This window comes from Trachemys scripta, chromosome 20 (assembly GCF_013100865.1).
Source record: "Trachemys scripta elegans isolate TJP31775 chromosome 20, CAS_Tse_1.0, whole genome shotgun sequence".
Taxonomy (NCBI): Eukaryota; Metazoa; Chordata; order Testudines; family Emydidae; genus Trachemys; species Trachemys scripta.
In genome coordinates, this window is record NC_048317.1 from 7,085,219 (window position 1) to 7,096,698 (window position 11,480).

The following is an 11,480-nucleotide window of genomic DNA, read 5'->3' on the forward strand; positions in this document are numbered from 1 at the left end:
GCTGTATTTGTGGTGCACCTTGTGCTTTGTGACACGTAAGAAGGGAACATTACTACCCCAAGGAGCTTACAATCATTCTCACACTGCAGCTTCTTCTCCGGATGCCCATGGACATCATGTAAAGCTAAACTGCTGTCAGGGCAGTTTTGGGGACCAGGCTGCTAGTGGAGAGAGATTTCAGGAACGGGGCACCCCTGGACTTTGTCCTCTGCAGCAGCTCTCGCTTTGCTGAGGTTTGCTCTGACGCTGAGAGGGGAGAAAGATCCTTTTGCCAATCCTGACTCAATGCTGAGAAAAGACCAGTCAGCTAAATGGCTTCCCCCCGGGAATAACAACTCGGCACTTGGTATCAGCATGCCTGAGTGCATGACAGCTCCAGTGCTGGACACTTGTGTGTATGGATGTGTGAGCCCATGTCCTCCATTACTGTGTGTCTGTTTGTGTGTGAGAGAGAGAGAGCGCCCCTGACTCTGCCTGGGGTGCCTTGACTTTGGGTCTCCTTGTGTTTGTCTGGCACAGACTCAGTGTGTGATACTGACACTTTAGGTGGGAGGCCCTGTCTGTGTGTCTCCTTGCCTTGTGTGCGCCCTTTGTGTGTCGCTGTGGATCTCCTTGGCCATCTCTGTGTGTTTCCCTGTGCACCTCCCTGACTCTGTGTGAGTGTCTGTTTCCTACTTCTAGTTCAGCGTGTTTCCTTGGTTCGCCGTGTGCTTTCCTGACTGATTCTGTGCATCTCCTTGACTGTGCATGTGTGTCTCCCTGACTGTATCTTTCTTGCTTCTCTGTGACCCGTCCCTATGTGTCTCCCTGCCTCTGTGTGTGTGTGTGTTTCCATGACACTCAGCCTGTGTTTCCATGACTGTTTGTGTGTCTCTGACTGTATGTGTGCATCTGGGCGTTTCCCTAGCTCTGGCTGTGTGTGTGGCCGCCTCTTTTCCTGCACTGATACCCGAGGTCTCCCAAGATCTCCTGGGGGAGTAGCTGAGTGATATGACTCAAATAGTGCAGCCCTTGTTCTTAATTCCAGGGTGTGGCCCTCATTTGCTCCTTTGTTCTCATTCTGTGTGTATTTCTCTTGGCATGAGAGTGACTTTGCTCTCCCAGTGCAATGCAATATCGCAACATCCGCTCTGCTGGCGAGGAAGCAAAGAGGAATGGAACAGTCCCAGCAAAGCCTTTAGCTGCTCACTGCTCTGTTCCAGACTCTTGTTTGGTACCCGCCTTCTCTCCCCTGTTGTTACAGCCCCATTCCCATCCCCACATATGACCCTCTCTCCTGTTGCCTGCATCATCCTGATTTGCAGAGATTGGCCTATGTGATCTATGACCCCTACCCCTGTACCAGTGTTGCCTTCTTCTGGTTGGCCCAGACATTACCTCCTGTGTTTAAAACAAACCCTTACGATTGCTACAGCTCTCAGCGTGGGCAGCCTGTCCCGGCCCTGCCCCTTTTGCCTGAGGCCCCACCCCCATCCCCCACTGGAGCCCAGAGTTCCCATCCCCCCGGCCACTAGTCCCCCCACCCCAGCCCTGAGCCCCGGAGCATCAGTCAGGTGAGTGGCATGGCTCCAGCCACCCCCCCTAGCCCCGGCCACAGGGGAAGAGTGCCCCTGGAGGCAGGAGGGGGCTTTGGGGCGGAGTGTGGGTGGGGCCACGCATGGCTGTTTGTGGAGGCTTAGCCTCCCCTGGCCTGGGACGAGGGTGACCAGACAGCAAGTGTGAAACATCGGGATGGGGGTGGGGGTAATAGGAGCCTATATAAGAAAAAGACCCAAAAATCAGGACTGTCCCTATAAAATCAGGACATCTGGTCACTCTACCTGTGACACCCTCTGCCCATGGCTCCCAGTATCTCACCTATCCTAGAGGCTACACTTCCGCTCACTGATCTGCAGGAGAGGAAAGTCCGAGGGTTCAGGAGAAAGTTTTTGTAAAAGTCTCCATTTTAGAAAATTCATAGGGTTTGTTCCCATCACTCCCATCACCCCTTCCCCAGGGATTCTAGTGAGAGGGTGTGGCCAACCTTGTGTGAGCTTGTGGTAGGCATGAATCTTTAAAGACACCTTTTGTACATGTTCCAACATGTAAGTACCCGTTGATGCTGAGTTCCGGCACTGATGGGTGCGCTGTGAACGAACACGGGCGGATAGGCACGATTTGAAAGGAGGCAGTTTGCACATGTAGAACTCGTACGTACTAGAACTAGTTAATTCGTTTCAACTCTTTAACCCCCCCCAGGCAATCCCTGTACAAAGCAATATGGGCCATGCTGATTCCTGGTGTAATTCCATTGCCTTCATTGTTACATCAGGGATGAATTGAGTCCAATATATTAAGGCTGTGTGCCGTGAGGAGGCAGCACACTGGCTCCTTACCTAATGCACCAAAATGAACCCTCGGGGGGCCCTTGCTGGGGGTGGAGGGTTTGTCTGAAGCATCACCTTTCCTGGATTTGTTGCTTCATGTCACAGCCTCATCCTTATCTCATGGGTGTCATCCCATCCCTCTGTGCATGCGATGGGCATCATCGTGTTGTTGATTTGCTTTAATTTCATGCGATTTGCCGGAAGGGAATGTAAATGCAGTGCTGGGATGATGGGAGCTAATCACAGGAGCTGCAGCCCTCCCTGATTGCTCTAGAAAGGGGCCGGGGCGGGCTAACCAGACTAAGATAGGAAGGTATTTGGGCACCTCTGAGCAGAGCAAACCCTTTCCCAGGAGGCTTAGAACCAGCTGAGGTTAATTCATTGAGCAGGGCAGTGGTTATGTTCTAGGAGACAAGGGAGTGTGTTGTTTCCACGCTGCTCAGTCAGTGTAGCCCAGGGCTGAGGGGAACGCCTTGTCCTAGACTGAGTGAGAAGGCTGTGCAGCTCCCCTGTTCTTTCACCCCGGGACTCCTTTGTGAGGAGTGGGCCTTGTGGTTACAGCCTCGGCTTGGGAAGCGGGAACAGAGGTTCTGCCCCTCGCTCACTGCATGACCCTGGGCAAGTCATTTCCCAGCTCCGTGCCTCAGTTTCCCCATCTGTGAATAAGGGTGATGCTTGCCTCCCTCACTGGAGGGGTTGTTTGGGATTAAATCAGTAATGCCAGTAATAGACTTTGGGACCCCCCAACTGAAAGGGGTAAATAGGATTAATTGTGGTGAGGGCTGCACCAATGGTCCTTGTGTCTGCACCCTCTATAGCAGGCTGGGAGGACAGTTGTGTCCATGTTCATTCATGGGCATCTCCACACCCCTGTGGCAATGTAGCCTGATGTGGATATTAAGGGACCACGCTCTGGCTCCTCCCCCTCTATGGTGCTGCTCCAGTGGCTTGGAGCTGCCACCCCCCAGAGGAGCTCTTTCTCCACATTTAATCATAGAATTCATTCCCAGCAGCTGTTCTGAATTATGCCAAAAATCCAGAGGAGTCCTGTTGCCACTGGCTGGGCGAGTTGTTTGTAGCGGGTCTGCAGGAGGCTTCCTCTCCTGTCCTGGGGGTCTGGCATTCAACCCTTCACTACAGAGACTTGCAACCCTGTTCAAAACATCCAGGGCTGTTTGTGCGATGTGGGAATCAGATCAAGAACTCTCAGGCAGGCGCCTGGACGGAGAGACCGAGCGGATGGAGACACCAGGAGAAAGCTAGTGAGACTGGGGGGAGGAGGAGGAGGAAGGAGAAGAGGAGAAAATAGACTAAAAACTCATCTGGCCGTGGTGGTGGGGGGTGAAAGATGAAAGGGAAGAGGCCAAGGCTGCCAACCACCCACTATTTCCCATGTTCCTGAAGGAGCTTGGAACTTGTCTTTGTGCAGACAATAGAGTGACTGTGGGGAATGAGGCACCCGGAGCTGGGGCCCGCAGGGTGGTTACAATCGCTGGCAGTTTTTAGCTTCTCCCAGTTGCCTAGGCCCTTTCTGTCGGCCCTACTGGCTTAAAGGGAAGGGAGAAAAAGAGAAAAGCGGCTTTCTCATGACAGCAGTTGCCCCGTGGGAGAGCTGCCCCATGGGAGAGTGGGGGCTCAAGGTTAGGGTTACGGGGAGAGCTTCAGAGGAGGATAAGGGGGCTCTGGGGTTTAAAGGGGCAGAGACAGCCCCCTGCCTGGGTGAGACAGGAGGGCTCGGGAGTGAGAATCACAGCATCAGCCCCTTCCCAGAGTAAAACAGGGGGATCTGGGGTTGAGAGGAGCAGAGCCAGCCCCCTCCCTCCTTGGAGGAGTAAATAAAATTTCCTATTGCTGCATTTGCCCAGCCTTCCTTCAGCCAAATCACCCTCCACCTGCAGCGAGCTGTACTGGGAATCACCCCCACCTCCACGTGGCTGGACTGGGAAGCTCTTTCCAAGTTAGTGGCTGACGGAGAGAGCGAGCTATGAGAAGACTCCAGGGGGGAACCCTAAGAGCACTGGGGCTAGGGAGGTGGGAGCCCACTTTGCAGCTCCTCTAGCCTGTTCTAGCTCCGTCTCGGCAAAGTGGAGGAGCGAAATCTGGCGTGAAGGGTTGGAGCCAGGTTTTTCTCCAAGAAAGGCAAAAAAGCTGCAGCAGGGAGAGGCTGACCCCCGACTGGTGCTAGAGTGGCAGCATGGTCCATTGGGTAGGACACTGGGTTGGGACTTAGGAGACCTGGGTTCTGTTCCTAACTCTGCTATTGACTTGCTGGGTAACCCTGTGGCAAGTCTCTTCTCCCCTCCTTTGTCTATTTATGCTCTAAGCTCTTTGAGGTATAGACTCTCTCTCCCTCGCTGTCTACGCAGCACCGAACACAATGGGATGCTGATCTCAGCTGGGGGCCTCTCAGTGCTACTGTTATACAAATAATGATAATAGCCATCGTGGCTACACCACAGAACTCCTGTGTCTTCTGGGTGGGGGTCTGCTCACGCCGAGGCTCGGCAGAGCAAGCCCCGTTCCTTTCCCTTGTGCCACGAAGTATCCTCCAGACAATCCCTTTGCTCATGTCGGTGGCACTGATGCTCCGACTTCCCACTGCTTCCTTGTCCTGATGGCTCCACACACTTCTCAGAAGTAGGTTCAGGCACCAAACAGTGAAAGCCAAGCTGTGTTGTGAGGATGCTCCCAGTCCTGCAGAAAGAAGAGGCTGCAGGAGGCTGGGAATTGGCAATGTTTGACCCCCGAACACGTGGGAGAGAAACTTACCTCCTGTTTTAATTCTTACAGTTTTGCTTCAAAGCTGGGATGTCCAAAAATCAGCTACGGCCATGCACACGAGTTGAACTTCTATTCAGTGGATGACATTAAAGCTGGTAGGTCCAAAATCAAAAGGATGGGGTTTTTTTCCCTTTATTTCTCCCTGCAGAGTCTGTGTCATGTTCAGATCCTTTTGCAAAACGTTTGTCAGTGCTCTTTTGTCTAAAGCAGCCAAAACCTCAGTGCAATCTCTAGTACTACAACCCCAAGACCAGCCCTACAATAATAAATGTGAGCATGTGTGTGTGTAGCCCAGCAATCACGTACACCCCTACACTCATAAACACGTGTGTGCGTGCAGCTCAGCATGCATGAGCAACCCTACATGAACAAACTGCTGAAGACAGAGCCCAGCCCTTGATGATAACCCCACATTATTGACAACCCACTGTGCTCATGAGACGTGTGCATGGATGGAGCTAGCAAAGAGCTTTCCGGGTCATGCTGCTGAGGGGAGGTTTGTAACAACAATGCGCTGATTCTACAATTATGAGCTGTCTTTTGACAATGTCCTCCTAATTGCCATTCAGTATTAATATTCACAGACACATTTCCCAAAGCTTTCTGAGCCCTCCTCATCACTGCAGCTGCCTGTCTTTTGTATTGCAACTTGTGGTTTGCAAGAGTTTCGGACACGCTCACAGTTCCTTCCAAGGGCTCATGGGAGGGTCATTTGCATAAGCCATGTCCCAATGGCTGACCAGCTCCTGGCTGAAACCAAGTGCTGCCTGATCAACACACCCCAGTCCTGATTCAGGAAGGCACGTCATTGCATTCTTAACTTTAAGCATGCAACTAAGTTCCATTGAAGACACCGGGGCATATGTCTTCAATGCTTAGGTGCTATCCTGGATAGGCATGTGTTCCTGCATCGGGGCCAGGCTGCACGGATGTCCACGTGGGCTGAATGACAGCAAGACGGGGGCAGGTGCTAGGCAGCCCTGCTGCTTTGTCGTCGTTCGGGAGCTGCACCTTCACCTAATTCAAACTCTCACGATTAGGCTGCAGCAAACTTTACAAAGTGTAAACGTGTGATGTGTCAACAATAGCGTGTTATCAAACCCCATGCCCATCAGATCCTATAGCATCTAGATACTATAGTGACGGGCACACAGGAAATGCCTTAGAGCAGTGCTTTTCAACCTGTGGTCTGCAGACCCCTGAGGGTCCACAGACTATGTTTAAGGGGTCTGCGAAAGGATATCGTTACCATAGAACAGTGGTTTTCAACCTGGGGTCCACAGGCTATGTCTGAGATTTCCAAAGGGATCTGCAAATGAAAAAAGGTTGAAAACCACTGCCTTAGACGGACAGACAGCCCTACTAAAATGTCATGTACTTTTCTGTGTTTCCTGCCCTCTCTTTACTGAATTACAAGCTATTTGTGTGTAAACAGAAGCTGTGTCCTCTCTAATCTGCTCCCTTGGCCTGAACGACTCATGCAGCGATGATGCTATTCAGCAGCTGTGACAATACAATCACTTACCCGGCTATAAAGTGGGGCATCAGCAGCCCTGGCCCGCATATCACTGAATGGAGCAGTCTGATTAGAAAGGAAAAGGCTGCTGTTTACGCACTTACATCCTGGTGCAATCACTAGAGATGGGGAAGGAAATAACATTGAGCACATTGATATGGTGCTTCTCATCCAGAGCTCCCCAAGCACCTTACCAGAGAGGGGCCATGTCATTATCCCTGTTTTACAAAGGAGCACAGACAATGCACATGGCAGTTGAATGAGATGTTTTTCAAATGTTCTTTTCTAAAACATCTTTCTAAATTGCAAACTTTTATCTATCATTCCGAACCCCTCCCTGTATGTTCATCACGAGTTACAGTGTGTTTGCTTTTTGAGCATTGTAATGGAAAAACCTGTTCTGCGCTTAGCGTGATTATGTCGGGATCTCGGCTAATGTGCCTGGTGCTGTACAAAACCCAATGAAAGACACTGTCCCTGCCATAAGGGGCTTATGTCTCGCATAGACCACATACAACTTTCCTGAAACAAGAACGAGACGCCACGATTCTTCGTTAGTCTGTCCCTGAGCTGAGCACAGGAATAGAAAGTGGGGGTGGGTGAGGCAAAGGGGGCTTTAACTCTCCTTTACAATCCCTGTGTTGTGGAGCCACTTGGGGACCATGCGTCTTCCTCTGTATTTAGGATCTTATGGGCCTTGGGAAGTCGAGAATAGCTGTAGCGTAGTGTGCTCCGCTTACCCCCGCCCTTCCTGACACCCTTGGGGGTGGGAGCTGGGCTAGCAAACAGCTGCTCCAGATGTTCCATGCTGGTGGCAGTGTTGCCACCATGAATCTCACGCAATTTGATGTTTGCCTTAAGGCCCCTGCTATTGGAGTGAGGTGAGTACATGAGTCGCAGCCTCCATTTAAAAAATAAACAGTAAGTTTCTAGTCCCTGTGGTCGCAGAGAAAAGCTTGAAAGTGTGACCCCAAGTGTGTCCTAAGGGCTCCAACACCAGAAGGCAAAAGGAAAATAATTTATTATTTACCTGCTTTCAAAAACCCTCCTGAATTTGAAGTTAATCACATGATTTTGGTGGGGGCCTGACTCATGATTTTGGAATGCTTGGGAAAAACCCATTCAGATCAGGAGTTAGAATGGCCTTGGGGCAGCTCCAGTTTGTGCCAGCTGTTAATGACTCACAAAGGGCTGTTAGATCAGATGGGGCTCACCAGAGAGAGCAGCAGTGGTCTAAGCACTCCCTGTCCCCACTCCCCAACCCCGATACTAGTTTGGCCCTACTGCGGTGTGGAGTCCCTTTCACTGGGAATATTCCATTCCTGCCCCCGTTAGTGTCTCTGTGCCTTGCAGCATGGAGAATCGTCACCGGAGTTTGTAAAGCTTGCCCCAAGTGACAGTGGTTCTGTAGTACTAAGCTGACACATCTGTGATTGCTTAGTCAGGGGTAATCAATTCTTTTTTTTGTCAAGGTCCAAGTTTCTTAGTCAAGGTATAGTCAAAGTTCCAGACTCCAGAGAAAATAATACAAAAATAGTAACAATAAAGATGATAATAAGTAAATAAAAAGATTTTGTGGTCTGTACAAAAGCATCTGGCAGTCTAGATTTGGCTCCCGACCTACCTCTTGACTACCCGGGGCTTAGACTGTCAGTTCTTGGGGGAGGGTCCGTCTTTTTGTTTTGTGTCTGTACTGCACCCAGCACAAGGGGGTTCTGACACTAATGCGGTACACTTAATAACTAATCTGTGACCGACTGAAAATGGAGTTTTTGGCCCTAATAAATTATACTGATTAATTGATTAGCATAAATTATTTAACCTCCATGCGCCTGTGAAGAATTATTGTTTCCATGTAACAAATGGGTAAACTGAGGCACGGCGCGAGTAAGTGGCTTGTCCAAATCAGGGACAGAATTGAGAATAGAATCCAGGGATCCGACACCCAGGCCCCCTTGCTCTAACCATTAGACATTTCCCTTCCCAAACAGTTGCAATGATTCATGGATAGTCTGGGCTCAGCTAACATGGCCTTTGTGGGGCCTTAGTGCTTGTCTAAAAGGCTCTTGGTTAGGTTTTTCCATCTCTTGGGGCCACTGTTTTAGAGCAGATGCACAGACTGCACTGCTCCCATCACTGCCAGGTTCCTTTCAGCAAAAAGTTTGTTCTCAAAGCAGGCACAGAAGTGTCAGAAACACCTCTCAGGCTCTGGAAGTGGCCATGTCACTTTTGTTCCAGCCGGCACACCCAGCTGTGAAGGAGCCCAGAGCTAGCGCCTGTCTGGGCAGGACACAGATCAAGTTACACTTTCCACACACAGCTGGGTGAAGAGAGAAATACAGGTAAAAATTAACAGGAACCTTGGGGTGGATTCTTTCCAACTCCTGGGACTCTGTGAGTTACCGCTGCAAGGTGTTTGCTGTGACCTACGAGATGAAAAGCTGAGGTGTCCTGAGCAGGTTAGTTAGGTGTGACTGCACAGGTCAGAGGGCAAGAACAACTGTGCCTCCTGATCTGAACAAGGACCTTGTAATGCAGCCTCAGAGCAGGTTACAAAGAAGGTGTTACTGGGTATTAATGAGGCTGAGATAGACAGAGGAGAGACAGAGCCCAGGGAGGATGGCCTCGCCAGTGTCCACATGAGGGAGGAAACCAGAGGCACAGAGAGTTCAGCATCTGAATGGGATTCATTTGAGGGTGGGCTGTTCTAAAAGCACATATTTAAAGGGGGAGCATCTAGACAGATGGAGGAGAGGGACTGCAAGACCAGATCTGGCTCATGCCACCCTTTTTGCCACCCTGGAGAAATCCATAGCTGCCCAGCTAATGTGGGGACAGGGGACAGTGAGGGGAGTGGTCAGAGCACTGCTGCTCTCTGGTGATTCCCATATGATCTAACAGCCCATTGGGGGCCATTACCAGCTGGCATAAGTTAGAGCTGCCCCGAGGCTGCTCTAACTCATACAGGGGGATGAATTGGCCCCAGCATCAGAGAAAGGGTATAAAGGTGACATGGTCACTTTTGCACCCCCATCCTGGCCAAGCACAGCTCAGCTGGACCTGTGATCCAAGGGCACACACTCCCCACCCTGGACACTGGTTTAGCCTCCTATTTTTGCATTAATCAGGGAAATTTTGCGGGGGGGGGGGGGAGTCTGTTGGGAGTCTCAGAAGTGAGGCCAGGGGCAGGACTGCATAAGCCCCACAGGCTAAGTATACTGATTGAATAATGTTTGGGAAGCGAAGGGAGCCTGCGTGTGTGCTCTACGTGTTCTGTTGATAGAGGCCTTAGGCCAAATTTTAAAGGTACCTAAGTGCCTGAAGATGCGGATAGGCAGCTACTGAGAATTACAAAAGCACCTGAGCAGGTTGGGCAAACTAATGGGAGTTAGGCACCGAGGTGCATTTTAAAATCCCTGCAGATGCTCACCTGCATCTTTAGATGCCTACATACCTTCAAAAATCTCACCCCTCGAGGTTCCAGAGCTGTCAGACCAGTATGAAATTCAGCTGCACATGCACAAAATGAAGACATTCAAATTCTGCCCCATTGTTCCTATTCCTGTTGCTGCCGTTTCATTTTTGACTCTTCACTAGCAAAGCTCTACTTGATTTGAAGATGATCCTTACCAGAGGGAGGAAATAACAGGAGCATTCAAGCTTCTGCAACGACCAGACCGGTCTCTTATTCCTGACGTAACATCTCAGATCAGCCAACACGTCAGAGGGCAACGTTCTCTGTTTAAAAATTGACCATAAGGCTCAAAGTACAATCCAGAAATAAAACCTCTCTTTGTCCAAATGTTTCATGGAAATTCTTACTCAGCAAATATCTCCTCTCAACCTTAATCTCTGCGGCTATGAGATTAGTGATTGGCAGGCAAGATCAACATTAATTTTGGGGCACTGGCTCTATGATAGGAAAGGAAATAGGGTCCAGTGGTTGGGGATTTAGTCTGGGAGTTGAGTCCCAGCTTCAGTGTTTATTCCACCTTACTCTCTATAACCTTGGGCAGATCACTCAGTCTCGCTGTGCTTTGGGGCCTCATCTTTAAAATGGGGATAATAATACTGTGGGTCTTGTGAAGATAAAGCCATTAAAGATTGCGAGGGGCTCAGAGACTGGGATAATGAGGGCCATAGTAGTACCTAAAATAGGTAATATAATGGGGGAAAGGAGCGTTAGAGGAAATGAGGGAACAAAACCCAGCAAAAAGCATCTGAACTTCATCTGTCTTAAGGTTTTCTATTGCCCCCCACTCCCCCAATCACTATAGCTTCTTAAATGCTGCATAGGTCTTTTGGACCTGCACTGCAATGACTATAGTAAACTTCAGAGGATTCTGCTCTTTGCCTGTCCCAAGGTTAAGGACAGTTGGTTTGGGTGTGTCTGGAGTTTTAAGAAGAAAGAAAACTTGCTGTTGTTGTGAGAAACCTGTGTCACCGAGGAGGATCCTGCAATGTGTTTTGATGTCCTCCGATAGCTCAATCCATGGTCAAGCCCCCAGGGACGAGAATGCTTTAGCTTTTCCCCTCACACTCCTTGTCCTGGGTTTTGTCAGCTGCTTTGTCCCAGATGAAGTACTTTGGTCTTGGATGGTGGTTTGGTCATTGACGTAGCTGGGTTCTGACCCACTGACGGTTTTGTAAATCAGACTCATCGCCTTGCACTGTCAGCAGAAACTGATTGGGAGCCAGTAGGGGGGATTGGTGCACAGGGGTGATGTGCTGTCAGGGGCTGGTCTCACTGAGGGGTCGGGCTGCTGTATTCCGCACAAACTGGAGCCTATGCATTGCTTCCACTTTCAGCCCCAGAT

At 50.2% G+C, this 11,480-nt stretch overlaps 1 long non-coding RNA gene across 1 annotated transcript in view; it reads left to right on the forward strand.

Annotated features, from left to right (window-relative positions):
* LOC117868224 overlaps positions 1–10,405 on the forward strand; it is a 25,828-nt gene extending 15,423 nt beyond the window's left edge. The window contains exons 2-3 of the long non-coding RNA XR_004643584.1: positions 5,157–5,242; positions 10,261–10,405. This is a non-coding gene — a long non-coding RNA (uncharacterized LOC117868224). The remainder of the gene's footprint in view (positions 1–5,156; positions 5,243–10,260) is intronic.
* Positions 10,406–11,480: the final 1,075 nt, after the last annotated feature.